Genomic DNA, 24533 nt, shown 5'->3' with positions numbered 1-24533 from the left:
TGTGCTCTGTCCTTGCCTGGCTTTTGACTTACAGGCCTAAGCTCACAGAGTGGTGCTGTGGGCCTACAGAGGATGGGGAAGGCAGGTTTCTACCAAAGACAGAGCTGACATCAGTTCCCAGCAATAGAAGTGCTTGATTTTTGCCTCTGTATTTTTGCCTGGTTGCAGCCTTGCAGTGACTTACTCCCAGGCCAGTCAGTCTCTTTGATGCAGTGTAATTACAGTGACAGAGATGATTCCAGCAATGGGATCTGAAGGGGAGGTAACACATACTTGGATAGTTCACCTCTCAACATAGCAGGGTCAGGACAACCAATATTGCCTGTCCTAGTCAAGGGAAAAGGTCATTGGTATTAGAAATCCAGGAGGCAGACAGTATCCTACTGCTCAGGACCTGGAAATGCAGGGAAATACAAGCCTGGCAGCTTTGAAACTGGATTATTCCCTATATTTGTGGCAGTGGATTGGTGTAACTCTGATCAGAAAGAATCCTCTCTGCCAAATCCCATGGGTGAGCCCCTGCCCAGGACAATAAGCTCATATGTTGGTGACACGGGCTGAGTTGTGTTCTTCACTGTTGCACAGATTTTTCACAGCCCCCTGGTTTCGTCTGCAATTTTTGCTGCTCAGGCACAGGTCTGTCCCTTCCCTCTTGTTTCCTGCTCAGGAGTAACAGGGATCCTCAGAGCAGGCTGCTCTCCCTCACAGAACCCTGCCAGCACCTGCAGTCGATTCATAATGACTTACCCAGGATTCACTTGTTTATTTTTTAGGACATGGACTGACAGCTTTTATATCTAATGCCTGAAAAAAAGAAAACAAGCACAGAAGAGAACCCAGCTGATACAGGGAGAAATTATACAGTGCCAGATTGGCTAAAGTCTTTTCCTGAATGCTGGAACTCATCCAGGGTGAAAGTCACTGTGTTGCTGCTTTCTGATGCTGACCTTGCTTGTTCAGCAGCTGTACCAGGGCACATCAGTCCTGACTGCTTGATCACAGCCTCTGGGTAGTTTGGGCCCCACTGTGTCCTGGCAGTGGATGTTCCTGGGAGCGAGCATCCCACACCGTGCACCACTGCCAAGGGAGCAATTTGAACCCAGGGATGCTCAGGCTACAATTAGTGGCCAGCTAGTAGCACCACTTGTTGAGAAATACCAGTTGAATCTGTGGCTTCTCGTGCTGAGGAGTGAACTGATTGGGAGGGAAAATTAGCTGGGATGTATTTTAATTGTATTTATTAAATTCCTTTAAAGCTTCCAAGTCATTTGCAAAGGCGCGGGTGAGAGCTTCAGTGAGATGGCAGGTTAAGGAAGAGAATGAGATTGTTGGCTCAGAGAAAAGGGGGTGAAGAATTACAGTGCCTTTGTGTAAGTAAGTCTCTTTCTGCATCAAACTGTGGTTTTTGACCTTCCTAATTAATGTTGTTGTTTTCTTCTTGCTGCAGTGCAAGCAGTCCCAGCCTGACCTGTTGGTTCACAAGATAAAAGAGGTTAACTCATCAGAATGGAGATCCCCTCTATTGGCTTATCCAAATCTTTGCTAAAAGTGTGATATACATGAACACAAATAGAAAAATGCATCCAAGAATTATGTGTGTGGGAGTTTAAAGGAGGGAGTGAAAAAAGGAAAAAAGTCCGTGTTGCTTTGAGGTTATTTTAAAAACTGAAACTGAATAGGTCAATACCCCTTAAGCTTTTTTGGTCTTTAATTCTCTTAATGGTATGGCAGAAATCGTTAATTGTATTATTAAAAAAGCTTTGAAGACTGTATTAATGTAATGTGACCTCGGATCAGTCAAGATCACATTTTCATTATGATTAAAAGATTCCTTGTCCTGAAACATTGATCTCATCTCCAGCTGGCTGTGTCAGCCAGAGAGGGGCTGGCTGCATGGCAGGGCAGTAGATGGCAATATTGCATTTCATTCTGCGGCTGCTCTGGGAGAAGTGCTCACCTCAGAAAGGGGCCATGAACTTTTCCCCTCAGCTTCCAAGAGCACGTTTGCACTTACAGACTGTATTAAGTATTCCAGAAGGGAAATAACTCAAAATTCCATTTTGAACCCAAATTTCTTTAGTGACTGATGTCAAGTGCCTGAGCTACAAACTGCAGGACCCAACCAGTCCTGATCCTGCTTGTCAGCTCTGAAAAATGGGCATTTGCATGTTAGGGATTATCAGCAGTCTGTCCTGTGGCAGGGATTCAGTGAGGCAGTATCCGACCCCTGGAAGTCACATCTCCTGGTTGGCTACTGTTGTTTGTCTAGGTTTTTGGTGTATTTTCAGCCTTTTAAATTTTTTCTCTTTTTTTTGTGATTCTTCCTCCTTTTTGGTGAATTTTGCACCTTTTCAGTGAATTTTTCACCTTTGCATTGAGGGACTGAAAGCTGAATCAACTCGTTTAGTTTATATCATAACTGGGGAAGGCCAGAGAGGTTTGTAGCTCACATGTATTCCTTTCAGCTGTAATATTTGGCCAGACCTTCTAGCGGGTCCTGGCAAGGAAAAGAAGAGCCATTTAGCAAAGAGCCAGGATTGAGGAGGGTGTGTGTTACAGGGTCTTACACACACTGGCTGTGCCGTGCCCTAATGTGCTGCACTGCTGAGTAGGCAGAGAAGGATTTCAGAACGTGGGTGACATCTGGGGTCGGGGATTTATGAAAATGAAATATGCTGTGGCAGCTCCAAGGTACAGTGTGTGTAAAGTGCTACTCCTTCCCTGTCCCGTGGGTATGTGCCGTGTGTCTTCACAGTCCTGTGAGGTACCAAGGTAATTGCCTTAAAACTCCTCACCACACAAGGTATTGCATGATGCTGGCGCTCACACCGAGTGATGGGAAGCAGAGGGGTGTGCTGGCTGGTGTTAAAGCCTCAGTGCTGGTGACTTTTCTGTAAATAACTGCTGTCTGCTGTAATTGGTCATATCACAGCCCATGGTGATCTTTTGTATTATTGCTGGCCACTGGAAAACTCCCAGAGGCATAAAATAGATACCAGGAAGTTCCTGTACCCAGCACTGCGTTTCCCCATACAGCACAACAGGCTAGAGCAGAAACAGTGTTTATCAGGAGCTGATGAAGAATTTTCTGCAGCAGGAAGGATGAAAAAAAAAAAAAAAAGAGATTGCACCTCTAAAATGATAGCAGCAGGTCATCTCTCCTGCAGGATATTGCTGGGTCTGTTGGAAAGAGAAAATCTTTGTAGGGTTTCTAGCGTGGAACCGAATGGGTATTATTATTTGTCTGCAACTTAGGGGTATTTTTCAGCTCTCCATAAAATAACAGTGTCTTGCAAGAGATTGAAAACTAGAGAAAAATGTCAGTAGTTGACTTGTAGTGTGTGTGTGTGTGTGTTTATAATGTGTAGTGTGTTCTATCCCGAAGACCAGGAATGCTCTGTGCCACCCTCCCTTAAATTCAGCCAGCTGTATTTGATGTGAGGCACAACACTGAGGTGAAGCTGCCCAGCATCAGGAATTGATGTTTTTATTAAGGGAGAGCAGGAAATGATTTGAGTGGAAAGGGTTGAATTGCCAAGCTCAGCAGTGAGCAGTTGCAATAGCAAGTGGCTCTAAGGCCATCAGGTGAGTATGAGTTGTATGTTCTGCACTCTCACTTAATTTCCACCTCTGTCCTAATCTGCATTTGTCCCTCAACAACAGTGTGGTACCATGCATGCATTTACAGAATTCATGCTTCACTGGCCTAACAAAAACTTTGCTCATGTCAACAAAGAGTTTATTAGAACTGAAATCTTTCCAGCATTACACAGAAGCTGGCATGGAGAACAGGACTGTGGAGGGACTTGTCAACAGCCTCTCAATTGACTTTTGCTGACTGATATTTCAAGACTAGATGCTATTGTAGGGCATTTAATGTAAGAAAGGATTGTTGTGAGGTCTTAGCTTCTGTCATGGTTGTTTGCTATTGGTGGGAGCTCTTTGGTTCCAGCAGTTTGGTTCTTTGTGATGTGGAAGAAGCATTGAAAGTCCACATAGCTTTGGGTCAGAAATGTATTTTCCTTGAAGATATGCCAAGAAAGTGTCAATGTGACAGAAGCAGAGCAAAAAGTCTACAGGGAAGGGAACAGCAGGATGCCTTCTGTGGCTTCAGGCAGCTCCACCAAGTGAGTCTTGGGGCCTGGCTTGAAAGCAAGATGTATTGCTTGCTGTAAGACGGTGTTGCTGATAGAAAAGTCTCAGTTATTCTGTTTGGATACTGAAGTCTCCAAAGCAATGAGGAATCACCCTTGTGCACCAGAGCACTCCAGTAACATCAGGCTAAGCTAGGACTTACACACCTGATGCTCTTCAGCCTCACTGTCAGCCCTGCTGTGTGACAGTATCTGTTTTTGTGGGTGAAAATGCATACTCAGAGCCTGATTCAGACCACTTGATCATGCTTAACTTTCCTTGGTTTCCCTTCTTCCAGCCATGATCTCCTAACTCTAGAGGGTCATCTCAGCTGTTCATTGTTCTCATTCCTGCATTTATGTCAGGTACCTTCATAAGCAGCCTGCATGTGGTCTGTGTGTATGTATTGGTCTTAAAATATTGCATTATCAATTTAATGGCTAAAAAGTAAAACAAAATAGAAAAATTACAGAGGCAATTGGCAATCGATAGAATACTCTGGAAATACTGGAGGAAAATCATTAGTGATATCTGAAAACTCAGATGGAGAATTTCAGATGGTTGCCTTCATTTGAATAATACATGGATAGGAATTCAGCACTGAGACTCCTCAAACTAAAAGTGAACAATTCTTAGTGAAGACAACACCCATTCAGAAACAGCAAAGCAAACTGTAAGAAGAAGGAAAGCTCTGGGAGTGTGAAATCTCAGCTAAAAACAACACTGCAGTCAAGGAAATGAGCAGTCTGGCTCCTTGAGTCCCCGCAGTGATCCTGAGTGACCATTTTGTACTGGGGAAAGACACAGTGAAACAAAGAGTTACGCCTGGAGGAGACTCTGGTCTGCAAACTGCATTACAAAAGCTTTTCTTGCCACCTGCTTTTGAGACTGTGCACCGGGAAAGAACCCCTCCAGCCCAGTATTCTGAAGTCAAACTGGTGCTTTCCACACTGCTCTCTGCACCTCTGGCACCTTGCAGAAAGATAAAGGTAAGCTGGTGAGACACCTTGTGCCTCTTTCTCTTATTCTAGGAGTTATTTCACCTTCAGATGACTAGTTCTCACTACGAGGAACTAAATTCAGGAGGGACGGGGAGCTTTAGTCCTTCAGATAGCTGGTGTGGAGTTAGATTTTTGTTTCACTAACAGATTTTTTTTTTTGTTTGCTCCAAGTCTTCAGGTTCCAGAGAAAAATATGAACAAACCCCTCTGACACTAGTTTTCACCATGACAGTAATTTGAGTAGAAACAGCTTTGCTAGCAAATAAATAAATAAATATTACATGAAAAGCTTTGGATGGAGCTGCCATGTTCATTCTTGTTTCTAAAGCCCCCACAGGCCATGTCACATGTGTGGGTCATGGGGTCTATTGATTATGTGTCAGACCCTTAGGTGTCAGTAATCAATAACACTAACCTGCAGAAAATGCAGCAGAGGTTTGCTAAACCAACTCTTCACATTGTTCTTTTTCTTGTATTTAAGTTTTCTGTGCCTCACTAGCAGTAACAGAATTCATAGCAGCAAAGGCAGGGCAGACAAAAACCTCATTTGGCTGCCAACTCATTTGCTGTCCGTTTTCATCTGGTTTTGCATGGCTCTTGGTGAGAAGGCAGGATGAGGAGGGGCAAGACAGGAAAGGGTATTTCCAATTGAATGGCTTCTGAGAAGTAGAAATGAAAGTGATTGAGTCGGGAGGACCTAAACATTTTGACCCTGACAGCTTATTAATATTTAACAAGGTGCCAGATTTTTCTTTGACACTGGAAATTGTTGCGACTGTCTGTCTCCAGCAAACTGAGTCTGCTTTCTCAGTCCACCATATCTAATGTACCTGCTTCCAGCCATGACTAGTCCTTACTCACAAATGCTTTCCTTTATTTGCTATTTCTGAGAATAAAGAAGGTAGCTTGGCAGATTAAGTTGTGAATTTTTTTTCGTTCAAACTTCATATTTCTGTATGTTCTCAATGGGTCACTGAGCAGACTGTGGTTTTCTTGTGTTGATTGTGGCTTTTAGAATCATTCCTCAAATAACTTTTAACAAAACATTTATTTGTCTTTTTCGTTTGCAGATTGCTTGTGAGCTGTTCACTGTGACAGTTACATCTTTTAAATGTAAGCAGCTCTGATGAGATAAATACAACAATTTGGAATTCAGATTCTTACTTTTATTTGTATTAATGCAATTTTTCAGGATGGTTTATGAAATGGGGATCCTGTTGGGGGTGGGAGAAAAGTCTACGCCATAAAAATAATGCAGCATTGAACAAGCAATACTCAATAGAGCAGATGAAGAGTAGAAGGAAAAAAAAAGTTTATGTATTATTTAGGTGGTCTGCATCCCCATTCTTTTGGTGCCTGTCTCTGTCTCTCTGCATCGTCTAGGTGGATTAGCTGCCTAATGTGGATGTGCAAACCTGAATGACTTTGCCAAGGTCACACAGAATGTCCATGACAGAGCTGGATATTGAATTGGTCTTTTTTTTTTTTTTAAAAAAAAAGACTTTAAAACATCCATAAGCATTTATTGTTCTCCACTCCCAATTAAATAAAAAAATCCCTTTGCTTAACAGGTAGCTTAGTGTCAAATTGAGAGAGGGGATCCCCAGATCAGAGAGCTGCTTGGTTTGGCTTTAGGAATTTCCAGTCAAGACTGTGAGTTCTCAATGCTATTTTTGTGAATCCCCCACAACATGGGTGTAAACTTTGAGATCTCAATAAGTGTTTGGGGTTTTGTCTTGGAGATGTTTGTCTGTCTACTTTGGTAATGTTTTCATTGCACCCCAAGATTGATGTCAAGGAACTTCTGTCTTTTTGGCTTGTTTGAAGAGTAGTCCAGAATATATTTTAAAATTTTATTTTATTTTTTATTGCTCCAGCTGCTCTGTTAAGTCTGATTCTGATAATTCATCTGTTCTCCTTAATAGATCTAGGCAAACATTTGGTGATTTGAGTTTACAATGTGTATTTATGCCTTGCCATTGGGGAATCAGCTTCCATTTTTGCATTTAGAAAGTTTTAAAATGAAACCTGAAAATATTTTCCCTCTCTTTACAATGTTTAAATTGCAAAGCACCCTGTTGCTGCCTTGAGCTTTCTGCACTGGGCATAATCAGTTATTTCCATTATAATCCCCTTACAACTGTGCTCAATTACCCACTTGGGCTGTGAGTTGCCAAGTGTTTGCCTACTTGCAGAGGACAAAACCCTTTTTGAAAAAAAATGGGTAAAAAGTGAATGCCAGGATGGAGGTAAACCTGGAAGGAAAGACTACCAGGGGAGGGGGAATGCTTGGAGTTGAGAACAGAGGCATTGGAGGAGAGAGAAGAAACATGGTAAATGCTGAAAAGGCAGAGAATCATGACAGGAAAAAAAAAATTTAAGAAGAAGGAATATGAAAACAATGTGATTCGGTGGATGAGTTCTGGTCTAGCAGATGGAGGAAGAGATTTATGCCCAGCTTTGCACATGAACTTCTGGGTGACCGTGGACCATCTGTATAACCTGCTTGTCCTCAGCTTCACCCTCTATAAAATGGGTCCTGTGGTGCTCACCCTCCTCTGAGGTGTGTGGATGGGAAGGACTAGACAAGAGCTACAATAGCACTGGGTATCCTGATTTATTGCTTTTCCTTTGCTAAGCCAGCATTTAGCCAATGGCACTCTGCTCTTTCACGTGCAGGAGAACTAGAAACCTAAAGAAAGAAAACCACACTGCTCCTCAGCTCTGTTTCGGGAAAGGAGGGAGGCTTTTAATTATTTAAGCATCTCCTTTTCATGTTGCTTCTGGTTTTTGAATCATTATCATTATAGTTTTTAAGGTTATAGGCTCTACATAAATCATTTAAATAATAAATAAGTCATATCATTAAGTAATACACTGGTATTATTTATGGCTGTAGGGAGAGGGTAAGAATACTGTGGATAAGATTGTGTTTAAAACGAAGAGAAGCTTTTGTGAGGCTCATTTCAAACATTGCCTTTTGGAATTACGGCATTTGCTTTTGGAAATTGTCCTGGGAGGTGGATTTGGATGTCCCATCCCTGGAAGTGTTCAAGGCCAGGTTGGATGGGGCCCTGAGCAAACTGATGTAGTAAGTGGCATCCCTGCCCGTGGCAGAGGGTTGGAACTAGGTTATCTTTAAGGTCCCTTCCAACCCTAATAATTCTGTGATTCTATGACTTGCTCTGAAAGAATTAGCACCAAATTGTCTGTCTCAAATCCTCTTTTCCTCAGTAAAACCAGAACCAGTCATTTGAAACTGGAATTTATTTATTTATTTATTTATTTAGAATATGTAAACAAAGTTAGGAAGGTGTCACTTGAAAATCTTATTTCTGAAGTGAAAAATCTATTTAATTTTTAATATATTGTAGTTAAGAGAGTGTTCTACTTTACTTTTGCTCTGAATTTTTGTTCATCTGTTTATTTCTCCTTGGCTGAATTTTCCACACAATTTGAGTCTTGAAAGAAAAAAAATTGTCCCAGCTATTCTTCCTTGTGGCTCATCATTGCCAAGTGGCCGGGAATACATCAGTTCTGTAATTTGGTAAAAATAAGCAGGACAGTTGTGGAAGAATTATCAGTGGGTGATGAGAAGGATAATTTTAATAATAATCATGTTTCTGTGCAGAGTGATAAGACTTACCTTCCCCTGAGGAGTATAGTTTGTCACTGGCATGTCCTACCTTAAGGATTTATAAACACAATTTCCTGGTCTCTGCTTTTGAATTACCTAGTTGGACCTGGCTGCAATGGGATGGAAAAACTGAAGTTTCTTTTGCCCTGGGGCAGGATCCACCCAACTCTTTGCCAGTGAGAAACGCCATCGAGTCTGCATGACCAACGCTGGAAACTTGCTGCTGTCCTTGGTGCACATCCCCAGCTGGGACAACTCCCTGCACTGAAAGGCAGAGGTTCAGTGCACGAAAGCAGTAAGTGCCTTTAGCCAGCACTTTCTGATCCCTCACCCAGCCCCACCCATCACTGATGCAGCTTTCTTCTGTTTGTTCTAAATTTGCTTTAATTTTCCTTTAAATAATTTTTAAGTGTGACTTTTTCAGTACAAGACTGGGAACTATGACTAATTAAAAAATCATTACATGATTAAACTCAATTAACTTCAAATAACCCTTGAAATTTGCTTAATGTCAGCCCTTGGCCCTGCTTGAACCAATAAATATTGCTCACCTTTTGTAATGGGGATGAAAAGAGGTGGCTGCAGAGCAGGACTGTTTGGAGTCAGGGAACAGCCTTACAGAACTGGGTTAAACTGGTCCCACAGAGTTGAATGCTGCCACACCGAGAAGAGGGACAGAGTCTTCTGCTCCTAACTGGGATATTATTTCCCCCAATATTTTTCTCTCAAGTAATAAAGCTTTGAAAATTCCGTTCAGCCCTTCCATTCAATGGTCCCAATCTGCTTTGCAAATGTTAATAAGGGTTAAACCTCACAAAACCGCCAAGGCATGGGAAAGTACTGTCATCCTCATTTAGACAAGGGATACCAAGGCACAGATGAGTGAAGTGAATCAAGGATCAGTGGCAGGAACAAAATCCTAAGAGTTCTGATGTCCTATTTTATATTTTAGCTGAAGCTGTTTCTTGCACGATGCTGCAGGTTTCATGCAGCTATATGAGAGGAGGGGCCTTTTTTCTCAATTAGCTGCCACATCTGGTCAGTGGGGATTTTTGCTGTGGGTTGGTTGGTTTGTTTGATTTTCACCTTACGAAGCCATCTCTGCATCCAGTCTGTCTTACAGCTAGATCCTGGCAAGAGAGCTGGCAAGAGTGTGCAGAAGAATCCCAGCAGCTATATTTCTGTGCTGAGTTCCTGCAAGGACAGGAGGGGATGTCATTATTGCTGCTGTTCCTGGCACTCTGCTCTGACTGGGAAAAGGGAGCGGCAGTTGCGCTGTTCTCACGGAAGGTAGTTGGGGGATGATGGATAGAATTTTTCCAAAAGGTAATTAGATGGGCATGGTAACTAGACAGTCATAAAGATGCCTGATCATCTACTCAGAAATGTCCCCTGTATGGTGTGCTGGCCATGAAATGCTCTCCAAAGTTTATTGACTTCAAGCCCTTCACCTTGAAAAAAATCTCAGCGTACTTGCTGAGTCCTGCCTGAAAATGGATTTAGACGGTCTTGAGGAAAAGATTTCACTTTCCCCCTCCCTTTCTTTTTTTTTCCCCTTTTTGTTTTTTTTTTTTTTTTCCCTGGAGACAGCACATACTTCTGCAGCTGCTGTTGAAATAACAGCATTTGGGAGCAGGCTTTTAAGGAAGCAGGAGAACAGTTGATTCATTCACCTATATGCAATAAAGCAGTGTATTTGGTCTTCAGAGTTTTTGACACTGAATTTTTTTGGCATTTATGATGAATGTAAGTGGATCATTGGTGTGGACTGTTAACAGAATCTCCTTTTGATTGCTGGAGTTCATGTAGCTCTTGATAGACTCTTGAATGATATCATATGAGGTCTGAACCCATTTATTAAACAATAGAAATAGTGAGAGAGTCAGGATGTAAACAGTCATCCCTAAACATGAGCGTTTATATTCTCACTTGCTGTTTGAGTCTGGTTTCATGCCTGGGAGTGCCCTCAGGTCATCATTGAGCAGCTTGTTCGACTCTGACTTCTGAATGATGAATGTCTCCACTTAAATTACAGATCACTGCCCCGTAACAAAAATCAGCACAATTATTGGCCTCTGCAGGGGCACCAAAGGGTGACTGGGCAGTGGTGGAGGGCTTCACCTGCTACAGCACTGCTCTTTCCCTGGCAGTAAATGGGAATTTGTCAAGCCTGTTTTGTGGGGTGTGTGGTGGGGAAATTTGGCTCAGCTCTTGACGTTCTGTCTTCTTACTACAGACAGCATTTTCCTGTCTGTGGTACTGCCCGTCAGATTAGTTAGGGTCAAAAGCTGAGTACTTGGGGTTTTGACCTTTGAATGAACTTTACAAAAAACAGAGGCAGGGAAATCAGTTCTGTAGTGCTCTGTCCAGTCCTTGAGGATGGATTTGAACATCAAAGGATGGGTAGTTCAGAAAGACAGAGACGTAGTTGTGTTCTTGAAATCAGAAGTGTGTGTAAATTCCCCTCACCTCTTTGGGGGAAAAATGCCCCCCATGGGTCTAGCTCACGTTTGCTGTTTGTGTTGTGTTGTTCCTTTTGCCATGAAAAGTGCTAATAAAAACCATTTAAGAGAAACAAGTGTGGGTCCAAGATGGCTTGGAAGTGAGGGGACCATTATATTTCATTACTTCCATTAAAACTTCCAAAAAAGTTTCTGGACTTGAACTAGTTTGGGAATGTCTGTCCCCCTATTTAGATAAACAAAGACCTGGTTATCATAGCAGATTGTCTGTGGCTTACCTACTGTGGGCTAAGTGAAATCCTGTTTCCCCTCAAAGATGAGCCAGTGCAGCACAAGCAGCGATGGTGGGTGTGCAGTGGAAGTTTGGGCTGTTCTGGAATGTGCTGCAGCCACTGCGGAGTTGAGGCAAAGGTTTGGCTGTAATTCCCTGCCAGTAGCCTGTGGACCCCCCTGGGCTGGTCAGATGAGAGCCCATTGCAGTGGTAATACTTCCCTGCTGCCCCTGACAGATTGATTTTGACCCTTAACTTCCCCTTCCACCTGCTAATTATTCGGTCACGTTCCCTCCCAAAGCCCTTTTCACCTGGCAGTGGCCTGGTTTTGTCATTCTCCAGTTCTGCTGTTGCCCTCTCCACCTCTTGGCTATTTGTTCTTAAAACTCTCCCCTCCTCACTACCTTCCTCCCCTTACTGGTCATCCAAGGGTCATCATTAATATCCAAAAAATATTTGTATATTTTGCTACCCAATTTTTTTTAGATTTTGCTGATGCCCAGCAATCTAGTCTCTAATGCCTCCTGGTTGATAGGGGAGGGGGTGTGAAAATCAAGGTTTTCCCTTTTAATTTGTGCTTTGTCACTGCTGGTTTGACCTTTAATCAGGTGTCTGGCTGTTGTTTGCTTGCTGATGGTTGTTACAGAATGGCCCCTTGTAAATATATACAGAAAGGGCAGGAGAGTAACTGGAGATTGTAACCACTCTTTTATTTTCTGGGAGCCTATTAAAGATGGTTTCAAGTTTATCCATCCGTCTCTTTGTCAAGCTGCCTCCTGTGTCCATCCACTTGTGCATTTATTTAGGAGTATATTAGATACCGTATCATCCTCGAGGATGGTAACAGTGTGTTTCAGAATAAAGCCAGAGATACAAAGTGCACTGAACCTATTATAAAAAAATAAAAGGGCTTTCCTTGATGGCATTTAGCTCAATAAACACAGTTTGTCAGAGATATCTTTATCTCCTTACATGTAAGCGATTAAATGTTGGTAAAAATAGCTTCAGAAATAAAACATGAAGAGAGCTTCTGGCAAAGCCCTGTCCAGTTTAATTCATACATTAAATATTTGCTAGTAGGGTCAAAAGCTGAATGCTTAGATATTTTGCCCTTTGAATGAACCTAGCTAAAATAAAGACAAGGAAATCGGTTCTACAGAAGCTATCTCCAGAACACCAGGATCAATTTAAACATCAAAGAATGGAGAGATCATACAGACAGTCAGCCATATTATTCTGCACAATTAATGCTCAGAGAGGTGTTTCCTGAATTCAGAATGTTGTGCAGGGAAGATAATGTGAAAATTTCAGATTTTTAATTATGTAAAAGACAGTCATTGATCCTTCTCTCCTGAAAACCAGAGCAGTTTATTTTGCATTAATGAATGTAGAAAACATCCCCCAGCCCGAATCTCTGTGTTGATGCAATCTTTTCCCAGTCAAATTAGCATTTATATTTCTAAAGGTAATTTTTAGACAACACAATAAATAAAGGATATGCTGGGAATCTCCCGGTGGATACAGTGGTGCTCGCGCAACATTTCCAATGCAAATTGGCTGAAGATTACATAACGGTCAGCTCTGCTGATTTGGGGCAGCGATGAGTAGGGAGGGGCAAGGGGATTTCTGGGTCAAGCTTTGGGCTTCTCAGCTCTGCAAACTCCTTGTGGCTTGGCAGGAATGCCTCGCTTCATCTGGGATTAGCTACAGAGCACACAGGCTGTCATGGAGGGCACAACCTCTCCTGGCTTTAGGTTTGGCAGCAGGATCTGTGTCTCAGACCTCTAGGTTCAAAATGCACCATCACTATGTGGTGTAGGGTTACGTTCTGGAAGGGTTGCTCCGGATCGGAGCTTATTTATTCTGGGGTTGAGCTCTTTGAGATGAGCTCTCTTGGTTGGAGCATGGTGTTGATAATGCCAAGGTGTTGTGGGTTCTCGCCCTGTAGGGGCTGTTCACTGAAAAATTGATCTCCTTGATCCCTGTGCTTCCTTTCCAACTCAAAATATTTTGTGATTCTTTGATTCTGAGGTCCTGAGGAGAAGGGAGAGAGCAACAGCTAATTGCTCTGAGCAATTAGAGCTGAAATTTGCCTGAAGTTTGATCTATGTCTGCACAGCTCCACATAGGCTGCGAGTCATGCTTGTGATTTATGTTTCAATAATGGCTTTAATCTGGTTTATTAATTTCTGTAAATGTCCTATTTTAACAAGATATTGACCATGTTTTCTGTATTGATTTTTGTAGTTCAGAATCATCATTTTAATGTTAGGATTTTTTGACGGTAAGTAAACTAACTTGAACTTTCTTTACACACCTAAATAAGTGTCTTCATTTTGGTTACACGATTTCAAGAGCTGCTGTGCTATTAAAGATTACACCATGACTTACTAAGTTGCCTCACTTAAGTATCAGTCTTGGAAATCTTAGCCATGACTATTTTCTCATTCTGTGTGTCCAAAATCCTTCTGTTTTTTAAGTAGAGTACTGAATTCCATTATGTGGATTTTACCATCCCATTGAGTTTGGATGGTAAATGATATTAGGAATGGATTGAAATAAATAAAATAAGACCCAAGGTATTTATCCATTGAAGTAAAGGAAAATTTTATCATTTATTTCCACTGGGTCTATCAGAGAAATTCAGTGAGGTGATGAAGTATTTGCTTAGTTTGGCTCATGTGGCAGGCAATGGGGTGAGTTCAGCAGCAGAGCTGTGCTGTGTGTAATTAACATCACAGAGCTGGAGGTTCTGCATGTGAAAATCCAGGCTATTGTCAGTTGTGGTTTCCTTGCCAACCATATCTCAGCTCTCCCACTTCTGTAGTTGTCTCTATGATGCTTTGTGCAGTATTATTACCCCTCACCTAATGCTGGAGCTGGATGGAGCTGCAAAATCTAGCTATTATTCTTTCCATTTGAAATACTTTATTATGAAAATAAAAATAAAATTTAAGATGTTTTCACTTCCCAAGTAATTCTGTTCCGGAAATATTAAAATAAGCAGACTTGACATTGGGAATGTTTCAAAAATACATATTTTTTTTGGCAAGTGCTTGTAGCTAATGAATTTGCATTCATAAATGTAAGCATTTATAGGAAGATTGTGATTAAAGCATTAAAATTGACTCCTCTGCCAGACTGTAGGTCATAGAGCTTGAATTTCATGTTTTGAAAATTTCATACTTGGAATGAGCTGCTTGCCAGCAAATTACAGGCCAAGACTTACTTCCAAGAATTACTTTCTGGTGCAGCTCAAATAATGAATATATGTTTGTGTCTGTGGAATGGGAGGAAGCTGATTTCACTACTGGTGTCTTTCATTGCACATTATTTGGGCAAAAGGCCATAGAAAAAGCTTTCTTCAATTTCTTCTTGGTTCTTTTTGACTTGTCCCCAGAAGATACTGATCTGGCTGGATCCGCAGCTGTGGGCAGGGTTCATTGGTTCTCAACAATTTTTTGCATGTTCTTGGCAGTGTTTTCTGAATTGGAATTACCTGTTCAAAGGGCCAGTAAGAGCTGCAAGGAGTATCAGAGCAAACGTGCTGCTCCTCTGTGCTTAAGGTGTACACAAGGCCTCACTCCTGCTCTGTCCTTGAGGAGACAATTGTTTGCATTGTTTCTGTGTTATTTTGATATAATGTATAGATTGGGAGGTAAATCTTGTTTCTTCTTTCTCAAGGTCGCTTTGCACATGGAAGACCTCTCTAATCCAATTTATAGCATTCACAGAATCACTGAGGTTGGAAAAGACCTCCAAGAGCATCGAGTCCAACCTGTGGCTGATCCTCACCTTGTCATCCAGACCAGACCACTGGGTGTCATGTCCAGGCCTTCCTTGGATACCTCCAGGAATGGGGACTCCAGCCCTGCCCTGGGCAGTCTGTTCCAATGCTTAACAACCCTTTCCATGAAGAAATTCTTCCTGAAAGTTTCCTGCATGATCCCCTAGGGATGAGTAGAATATGTCAGTGTTCCTCTTTCAAGGTAATGTGGTACCATGCCACAAGTGTGGTGCAGTTGCACCTTAAAGTTCAAGGAAAAGAGAGCACCACTCTCATGAAATCAGAGATCCTCTGTGCTCTTCTGATTCCTTCACAATCCCTGGATAAGACAGGGGTTTTGGCAAGCTTTTGAAGCCAGGTTGGTTCCTGGATGGTGGTGCAGTGGATCGTCATGGGGGTGCAGAGGACACAGGGTAGTGTTGTCCTGGGTGTACAGGGGCAAGGAGGGAGAGTTTGGGGTACCTTAGGCTGGTCTTGCTGCCAAAAGCAATGTATTGTCAAACTATGGCCTAATTTTACTTACCTAGAGTGTGTTTAAAGAGGGATTGGCATCAGGAACAGGCCATTAAGCAATTGAAACTCTAATAGAAAAACATAACCTTATCACAGATTTTTTTAAAAAACCCTCGGAAAATAGCTCAAATATAAGGTTAATTGGAGCCAGAAATGTCAAACTAATGTAGCAATTTACCCTGGGAGACTGCCCTGGCCTTTGAGTATAGCAATAGTACAGACTACTGAGTAGGATAGTGAAGAAATATAATAGGATTTTATGTAGTCCCCTGTCATATTAAACGTTCTTTGCAATTAATTTCTTGTTGCAATGTTATTTTCACTGACCTATTTTTTTTTTGACCTCCTACAATCTTTAAGCTACCAAAGTAGGGCATACGGGAATTCACATTTCCTTAAAAAAAAAAAAAAAAAATCTTAACTCAAACCACTATCAGTATATACACTGCAGTGTAGACTAATATTAACTCAGAGCAGTATAAAAATTTCATTGGCTCATTCTAGAATAGCCTTTAGTACTGAGCTGTACTGATCCATTCAAGAAAACGCTGCTTTTGAACAGCTCGTTCAGAAACAAGTGGGAGTTTTCTTGGACTGAGAGTTTGAGGATGTCTGCCCAGTGAATGAAACACGATAGGTGGTCCTTCTTTTCCTCCTTCTGGTTCCTGGCTCTGTTCCTTCTACAGTATAACTAGATGTCAGACCAAGATAGCTGGGTATTGTGATCTGGTCTGATTAATTCAAAACTGCTGGATGCAAAATTAACAATGATAAAGTTCAAAAGTTGTGGAATAGCCAGGGAAACCTGGTGGATTCCAGCTGCTCTGACTCTAACTGAATCCCTTTCCACCTGGGCTGGATACGTAATCCATTTTCATTTTTTAATCAAACATCACTGAAGTGATTTGCTCTCTATATTTTTATACAAACTTCCACAGTTTACTACAGAAATAGCTGTATTTCTCTGGAGTTCTGATGTTTCCTGACAGCATCTCTTTGTCTGAAGGTGTGAGTGGGTAGGATAGTCAAATCCCAAAATAGATCATTCCAGGAGAGCGTGAAATCTCCATCACAAAGACAGGTGTCTGCTAGAAACAATCAGGTAGTTTGGAGGGAAAGGAAGTGACATGATCTCCAGAAGTCCCTTTCACTCCTACTTGTCTCTCATCCTAAAAGATGGAAAGTGCTACCCCATGAGAGGGTACCTGGTGTCCACGTTTGCAGTTGAGGAGCTCAAAAGAGACAGAACAGTACAGGTAAGAAAACTTTCTGATCTTGAGTAAGAACTCTTAACATAAGGCCAAGTGTTTTCCAAGCAAGTGTCCTTAATATTTTTCCTTCTGGTAGTAAGGTTTTTTTATTTTTAAAGTGGAGCTGGAACCAAGCATCATTGAATCAAAGAAGGCAGCATTAATCAAAGCACATCAAAGACGTTCCTCATCAGTTGCCTGGAGCAACAGAATCTACAGTGTGTAATCTTTCTTTTGCTAAGTTGGAGAAATTCGGAGAAGAGAATTGTCTGTTTGCTCTCAGATGAACACAGAAATAGTATTTTCAAGGTTTCTTGAATATTTCAGTGATTTGGTCCCTTCAGCCATCATAATTTGTGAATCCCAGGCTTAGATTTCCCGGGAGTGTTTTTCATACGAAAATCAATCAAACAAGATTTTAAAACTAAATATGTTGTAAGTTTCCTCTCCCAACAAAGTTACAGGAAGTGCTTTCCTCCCTCACATTGTCTCCTTCTGTTCTCTCTCTCTAGGTCATGGCAATGGTACCCCATGGGCCCTTGTTGCCTCACTGCAGATGCATTTTCCTCGTAGTTTCATAGTACCTAGAAGGAGCAAGCAGCTCAGCTGGATAAAACCACATCATTTCCTGTTCAAGTAAGAAATCTTGCCCTTAGTTCAATCTTTTCTGGTGTTCCCTGATACAGAAATTATGGCTGCTTCTATTTACTGCCTCTTTCCAGAAGATCCAGTTGTTACCTAAAAACACGTGGATACTGAGTACAATGAAGTGATTCTTAGGCATGGAAAGGCCTAAATTTTAGATCTGAGTTACACTTACCTGAGCAGTTGATAAAACACACACTAGAAGAACCTCTTGGTCCATCCTGAGGACTTTGGATGCAGCACTGGTAGATACCCAGACCTTTCATGTGGATTGCACTGCCAGAAATAAAATCCAGCAATGTGAGAGCGTGATCAACCTGCAGAATCACCGAGGTCAGAGCTGTGGTTTTATGGTTTTCATTGTGCACTTCCTTACTAATGAGTCCCAGGGCATTTTGCAGAATGTGAGCCCATGGGCTGAGTCCTGTTCCCTGGCTGGGACACACTGGCATTTCAGTGCCAGCGACACTTTGCTCTGGTTGTTACAGGAGGAAGTGAAGAACAGAAGTTCCCCATCTGAAACTACAGGGGGAAATTTAGTGTGTTAGAATGTAATTATCCAAACTGGAGCACGGCCAGGATCCTGGAGTTAATAATACCCTCTGCTCTTGCAAAAAGTGTCATAGGTGCTTTAATGACTGCTAGTGGTCAGCAGGCTTCACATCACGTGTCCAAGACTGATATTAAACAGATCAGAAGTGTGGGTATTTCAGTCTGTCATGTAACACAAATATTTCTGGATGGCCTGTGGCTGCAGCCTTCAGGTTGAGGAGGGAATTAAGTTAAGCAGCCAGGAAGGAGACATTAGTCTTAATGAAAATGATCCCATTAAGGGCAAATGACATGCTATTGGTGAAGAACAACTGAGATGTTCCCTGAAGTGCCCCTAAGGTTGTTTTGGGTACACCAAATCACCAGCCATCTTCAGTGACCATGAGCACCATGGAAGTTTGGAGGAATGGAATAAGAAGAGGTTTTACAGCATCCTTTGTATAATAGGGTCATTGCCTGTGGAAATCTGTAGTATGAATTTACCCTGATTTCTGTAATAGTGGGAGCTATGTGCAAATGAGTTGGGAAGTGGGTGTAAGTGGCAAGATTACCTTGTGCTAATTAGCCTGGCATTGACGAGCTGTACAAAGCCTGGGAACTTCCACAGCAGGAAAGAGAGTACATCACAGAGAATCCCTTTCGTCACAACTGACTTGTGCCATGGGACTTCAATTAAAAACCAGACCAGGCCACTTTTAATCGCTTTAATGAGAAATTAGTTTTTTTAAAAAGATAATATTTTTTTAATTGTCTGTCTACTTCTAACAGTGCAGCCCATTGTGATGGGAGATGAGGTGCTAATTATCTGTCTTGGCAGCTTTTTCTGAGCACAAGGTTTGTTATTCTATGGTGCACCTGGCACCACAGGCTCTGGTCCTTGGGATCAGTGGGCATTACTGCCAGCTGTAATAAAGAGCAGGAGGCCAATGATCCTGTATGCTGTTAAAATGAAGAAAGACTTGCACAGTTCTCCCCCTTAGTACATCCCAGTACATTGGTACTTATACCATAACAGTATTGTCTCAGGGAATATAAGTCTGTGACAGGATATTGCTACTTTAACCACCTGAACTGCCTTTTAGTTCCAGTTTCAACTCAGTGTCAAAAATATTACCCCTGTTTAAGATTAATTTGTGACAAAATGTCATATTAATACAGCTATATTTCCCAGGGGATAAATATGGCCTTTTGCAGAGCAGCCATGGCTGAGTGCTATATAGGACTACAGAGAATTATCAACAGGCTTTTGCTTTAGCAAATGTCATGCTACCAGAAGAATGGTGCAGTTTGTGGGTAAGTATAGTCTATGAACTATTTTATTGTAAGAGGGAGGTTATGATATTTTCTTCCTATTAATCCATATCTCATCCCTAATTATATTAGCACCTCTCAGTGACACCTGATTAAGGATATGAGGGGAAAACTGTCAGTCACCTATAACTCCATCAGCATTGGATCATGTTTACTTTTGGCATCTTTGCTATTTTGATGTTTGCCTCGAGGTTTGTGTATCATTGGTAGAATTACTCCAGATTTACACCAATGGGTGTGCAATCATAGCTGACCTCTATGTGATGCTGAGGAGTTTTCTTGTAAGGAGCTAAATCCAGCGCCAGTTGCAAGCAACTGTAATTCCAATGAAACCAATAACATCTGCACCTGCATGTGCTAAGGCTGACTTTGAAACAGTTTATCAGGTATTTTATTTGTACTGAAGTAGAATAAACTTTGCATTTCATTGCACCTTCGGTACCTGTAGTATGCTTGGATATGTCTGAGCTATTGAAACCAAACTTCTTAACAGCCCTCAGATGTAAAGAAAAGGAAGATGAAAAAAAGTCCTAAAACTAATCTCTTGCCTCACAGCATTCCACCAAGATGACTCAGAAAATGACAAGGGAACCAGACTGCAAATTAGGCTCTAGTGCTTGTTGAAGACATTTGCCACCGGTTAAAATGAGTTATTGAAACAGTAAAGCTGAGGACTTCAGAGAAACTTTGATTGACAACAATAATTACAGTTATTCTTGTTCTTCTAAGAAATACCGTGCAGGCTAGGCATAATAAATGTATGAAAATCATATTCAAAATCTGAGCAAAAGTAGATGCAGGTCTAAACAGTTTAAATGTCTTCTGTACAAATTTCTGTGCATTTTTATGTGTTAAAAGCAGCAGTAGTTACCAGGCAAGTGTGTAAATTTGCTTTACATGAGTAGTGAGCTAATCATTGAATGTTTCCTAGAGAAGCCTCTGTGAATACAGTCTGCCTTGCACCCAAATCAAGTTCTGTGGCAGCAGGTTCAGGCTGGGGGTTCTGCAGAGCAAATGCAGTTCATGGGGCACTTCCACCTATCCTTGTATCCTGTCTTTGGAGGAGATGCCTAATGATTGTTTGAACCACATCCAGATGCTGCCAGAGTGGTCAAATGATGTCTTTGGTAGCCAAGGACAACCCTGTGCTCAGCCTGAACTTCCACAATGCTCCTCACAGGCAGAGAGGAGATGGAGTTGATGTGTGGACTTCTGTATCCGCACACAGCTTGGTGCCTTGGGTGGGGAACCACTCCAAAGACCTAAAACTAGGAGCATTTAGTTTTGGCTAACCAGGCCTACTCTCATCTGACAGGTGCGTGTTACCAAGATCAGGCTCTTCTAGACTGTGCTTTAGGACAGGGCTGGGCACAAAAGGGTTGGGAGTACTCAAGTTTTAGGTGCCCTTTTTTACATGTCTGTGTTGTCTAATGCCACGATGGACTAACACATGAAAATATAAAATAATGAATTTTTTGTAGCTAGTAACCTGTATTTTCATCTCCCTAACTTGATATTTGCCCTGCATTTCCTTCTCCTGCTGCTGCAGTTATGATTGTTACCAAAAGACCCTGTACCCTTCCCACCCCTCTCACACAGTGAGGTCAAGCTCGTAGCTGTGCTCTGCTAGCAGGTGATTCCAATTGCTTCAGTAGATGTTTCTGCTGTGAGAAAATCACTTTCCCTCTCCCCTGTCCAGATCAGGGAGATGGATTCATTTTATAACACCAGGCAAAGTGTGGAAGAAGGCAGTGCTGTAGCTGACCCTTCTTACAAGGCCACAGCAGTGCCAAGAAAGTGACTGGAGACCAGGGGCTGGTTTCTTGAGCCTGGTAGATCACATTGCCGGGAGTTCATCAGCAGGGTTAGCATTCACAAGGAAAGGGAAAATAAGAAGTTAGTCAATCCACAAGTGCCAAGAAAGAGTTAAATTAATGGAGGAAAAGGAAAAAAAATCTTCTTAATGCTGGAGAATGATTCTGCTGGCTTACTTATCAGGTTCATGCTGAGCCCAGTCGTAATTGGAATGTACCCTTTGTAAAGTTTATTGGGTCCTGGGGCAGCTTGTTACTGAACCGGTCAATTAATCTATTTTTTTTTTAATGAGTTAGGGGATTTCCTTTTGTGGAAAATCACCAGGAAACCTGACCAAATGCCCACAGCTTGGGGAAAGAGTGGCCTTAACATATAGAAAACCCTTCCTCCACAATTAGGAGAGGAAATAGACACCTCCCCTTATGGGCAGCATACTTGACCAATCCAGGGACAAAATAGATAGGATTTCACCATTGACTTGCAGGTTGTCGTGGGAGGATCACCATGAAACAAGATTACTTGAATGCAGCTTGGTGTTGAAGGAAATAAAACTGTTGAGTCTCCCTGCTGAGAGACAAATGATTTCCATTTAAAAACCTGTTTGTTCCATGCTGTAACTCCCAACGTAGCAATAATTAATGATATCAGAAGGTTACGAAAGACATTCTGTTGTGCTTGCTCTGTTCTAGGCATGAAATTGGATTAACATGAAGATAAACTTAGACTTTAAATCTGTTGAGGAAATCAGTAATTATGTCAAAATTCACAAATACTAATCTGTTTAAGTGTGGCAAGATACTGTTCATCTATCAGCAAAACATCCTGCCTTGTCAGAATTCTGCCGAAAGGTTAATTTCTTAAAATACTTGGATTTTCAATGGCAGAATATTGTGGAGATGCAGCTTGTTGAATAAACACAACCAATCTTACCTCTGGAAAAATGGTTATTTCTGTTTCAGTGGCATCAGCCAGTGTCCTCTCATGAGGAAGAATCAATTTGCAAGGTATTGAGTAAGTCCTTGGGCTCTGCGGAGGAGAGGTGACCACCCATGAAAACAACTGACATGAAAAGAACGCAAGGTATGGCAGTGCATACTTATTAAAAGCATATCTTTGCTGGAAATGAGCACATGGGAACACTGTTGGCTTTAGGGATAAGCAATGGGGATGGTTACAAAGGCTCTGAAATTAATTTAGGTAGAAATTTACCGTGTGGTTGGAAGGGGAAGGGACTGCATGGCTTAACCTTCTCAAATATTTCATGAGTCCAATGCTGGCCCTGATGCTGCCCATAGCTATTTTTAGACAGCTGCTGTAAAACCACGGAGGTGACAGAGTTGTGTCAATGTGTGCAGTGATTCAGTCTGCAAAGGAACCTGCTCAGGTGTAGCTTTGTGGTTACTGATACTCCTGGGGTGGAAGCTGGGCTTGATAGGCCTACTGAAGTTGCAGTCACACCTTCCCAATGCAATTTAGATCTACCCTGAGGGAGCACATTAGCTTTGAGTGCCCATTTAATTAAGTAGCTTTGTAGTACAATTGTATTAGAAATGGAAAAAATAACCTTCAGTGCTAGATTCCCTTCTCAGTGGGAATGCAGGTAGTGAGCACTTGTATAAAATCTATTAGGAATAGTCCTCAATACCATCTACCATGAAACGTGCATCCAAAACCACTTGAGACTTAGAAATCTGTCTAGTGCAAGAAAATTACAGTAGTTTCTTTCTTTCTTCATTCTTTTAAAAATGCAGGGAAAAAGAAAAGTATTTCAAATCAGGAAGATGTTCGGGAGGCTGGGAAAGCTGTCTGTAGGCATGTGCTGTTGGGGCAGCACAGAGGTGGTGTAGTTCAAAAGGCTGGCAAGTCTCTCAGTAAAATGTTACTTCACTTTTAGTGCGCAGTACTGGCAAAAAGAGAGGCTGTTTGTAGCACTAAGTGTGTAGCATGTGAGAAAGGTGAGTTTGGCAGCTGCTGAATGTTAGGAAAATTTAAGCTGAGGGCTATCAGGTAACTTCAGTATTTTGCTGAATGGGTTTTAGAGCAGAAAACTGGATTTTTTTCCCTTAGGTAGAAAAAAAAAGAAATGATTTTACAAATAATAATCTTTTTAATGAGAGTGGCTGTATTTGAGCTGTGATGCAGGCACAGGCAGTTCCTGTTCAGCAGGTCTGGTCTTTGCATCTGCTGGATCCACGGACAGAATGTGGCTTTTCCATTTCCTGGCTGGAGGAGTCAAACCAACACACCCCATGCTGTGGCCTTACTAGTGAGTTGGGTATTTCTGCCCATGTTGTGTCTTGGCTGATGTCATACAAATGCTGTGTGACTGGAAGGACAAGGCAGCCCAGGATTAACCTTGGGTGACAATTACAAAACACTTCCTGCTCTTGTTGACTTCAGTGATAGCTACAAAATATTTGTGTATGGGAATTTTTAAAGTCTCTAACATTTCTGAAGTATCCAGACTGGTTTTTAAGAAATACTGTGATGACCAAGTCAAACATAAAGATACTGCTTCATTATTTTTAATGTTATTATATACTACTTCTCTTTACCAATTTCTTTTTCATTTTTTCCCATGCCTCTAACTCTTTTCTTTATCATAGGCTGCTTGCATGGGCTCAGCCATAAAATCATCTCTTTAGGAAAGAAACATCCTTCTATTTATTGTGTCTGTTTTTTATGATGACTTTGACTTTGAATTTATTTTATTTAACAATACTCTACTTCTTTCCTTTCAGTACATTGTAACTACTCCTTCCTGTGTCATTTGGAACTGGCCAAAGTTGGCAGATTTCAAATTTCTTTTTGCTCTTTGAAACGTGCCATTTCTTTCTCCTTCAGTGATAATGGGCATTGTGTTTCCTTAGAAATATTTTTGGGGGCCTATTATTCCTCAACCACTTCAGTTGGCAAACTGAAGGCTTGGAAACAAATTAGCTTGGATGGCAGCCCAAGCTGTCAAAATGAGCCTTCCATTCATTACTGAATCATCCACCTCCTGCATTTAGATCTTCAGCCCCACTTTTCCAGTCAGCTTCTCAGTAGAGTTCTTGGAATTCTTTTTTCTGTCACTTTTGAACTAAACTCCTCCAGTCTACTTCATTTACGACCACACAGCAAAGCTACTTCCCCATTATCTGAAAGCAGTGAA

At 41.6% G+C, this 24533-nt stretch overlaps 1 long non-coding RNA gene across 1 annotated transcript; it reads right to left on the bottom strand.

The window, feature by feature from the left end:
* Positions 1-1221: 1221 nt before the first annotated feature.
* LOC116450712 lies at positions 1222-18169 on the bottom strand. The gene is made up of 2 exons (XR_004242926.1): positions 17877-18169; positions 1222-1468 (listed from the first exon to the last, which is right to left on the bottom strand). It is a non-coding gene; the product is annotated as an uncharacterized LOC116450712 (long non-coding RNA).
* Between the last annotated feature and the right edge of the window lie 6364 nt (positions 18170-24533).

The sequence above is a fragment of the Corvus moneduloides genome, chromosome 13, assembly GCF_009650955.1.
Source record: "Corvus moneduloides isolate bCorMon1 chromosome 13, bCorMon1.pri, whole genome shotgun sequence".
In the NCBI taxonomy this organism is placed as follows: domain Eukaryota; kingdom Metazoa; phylum Chordata; class Aves; order Passeriformes; family Corvidae; genus Corvus; species Corvus moneduloides.
This window is presented reverse-complemented; position numbering and strand designations above follow the sequence as displayed.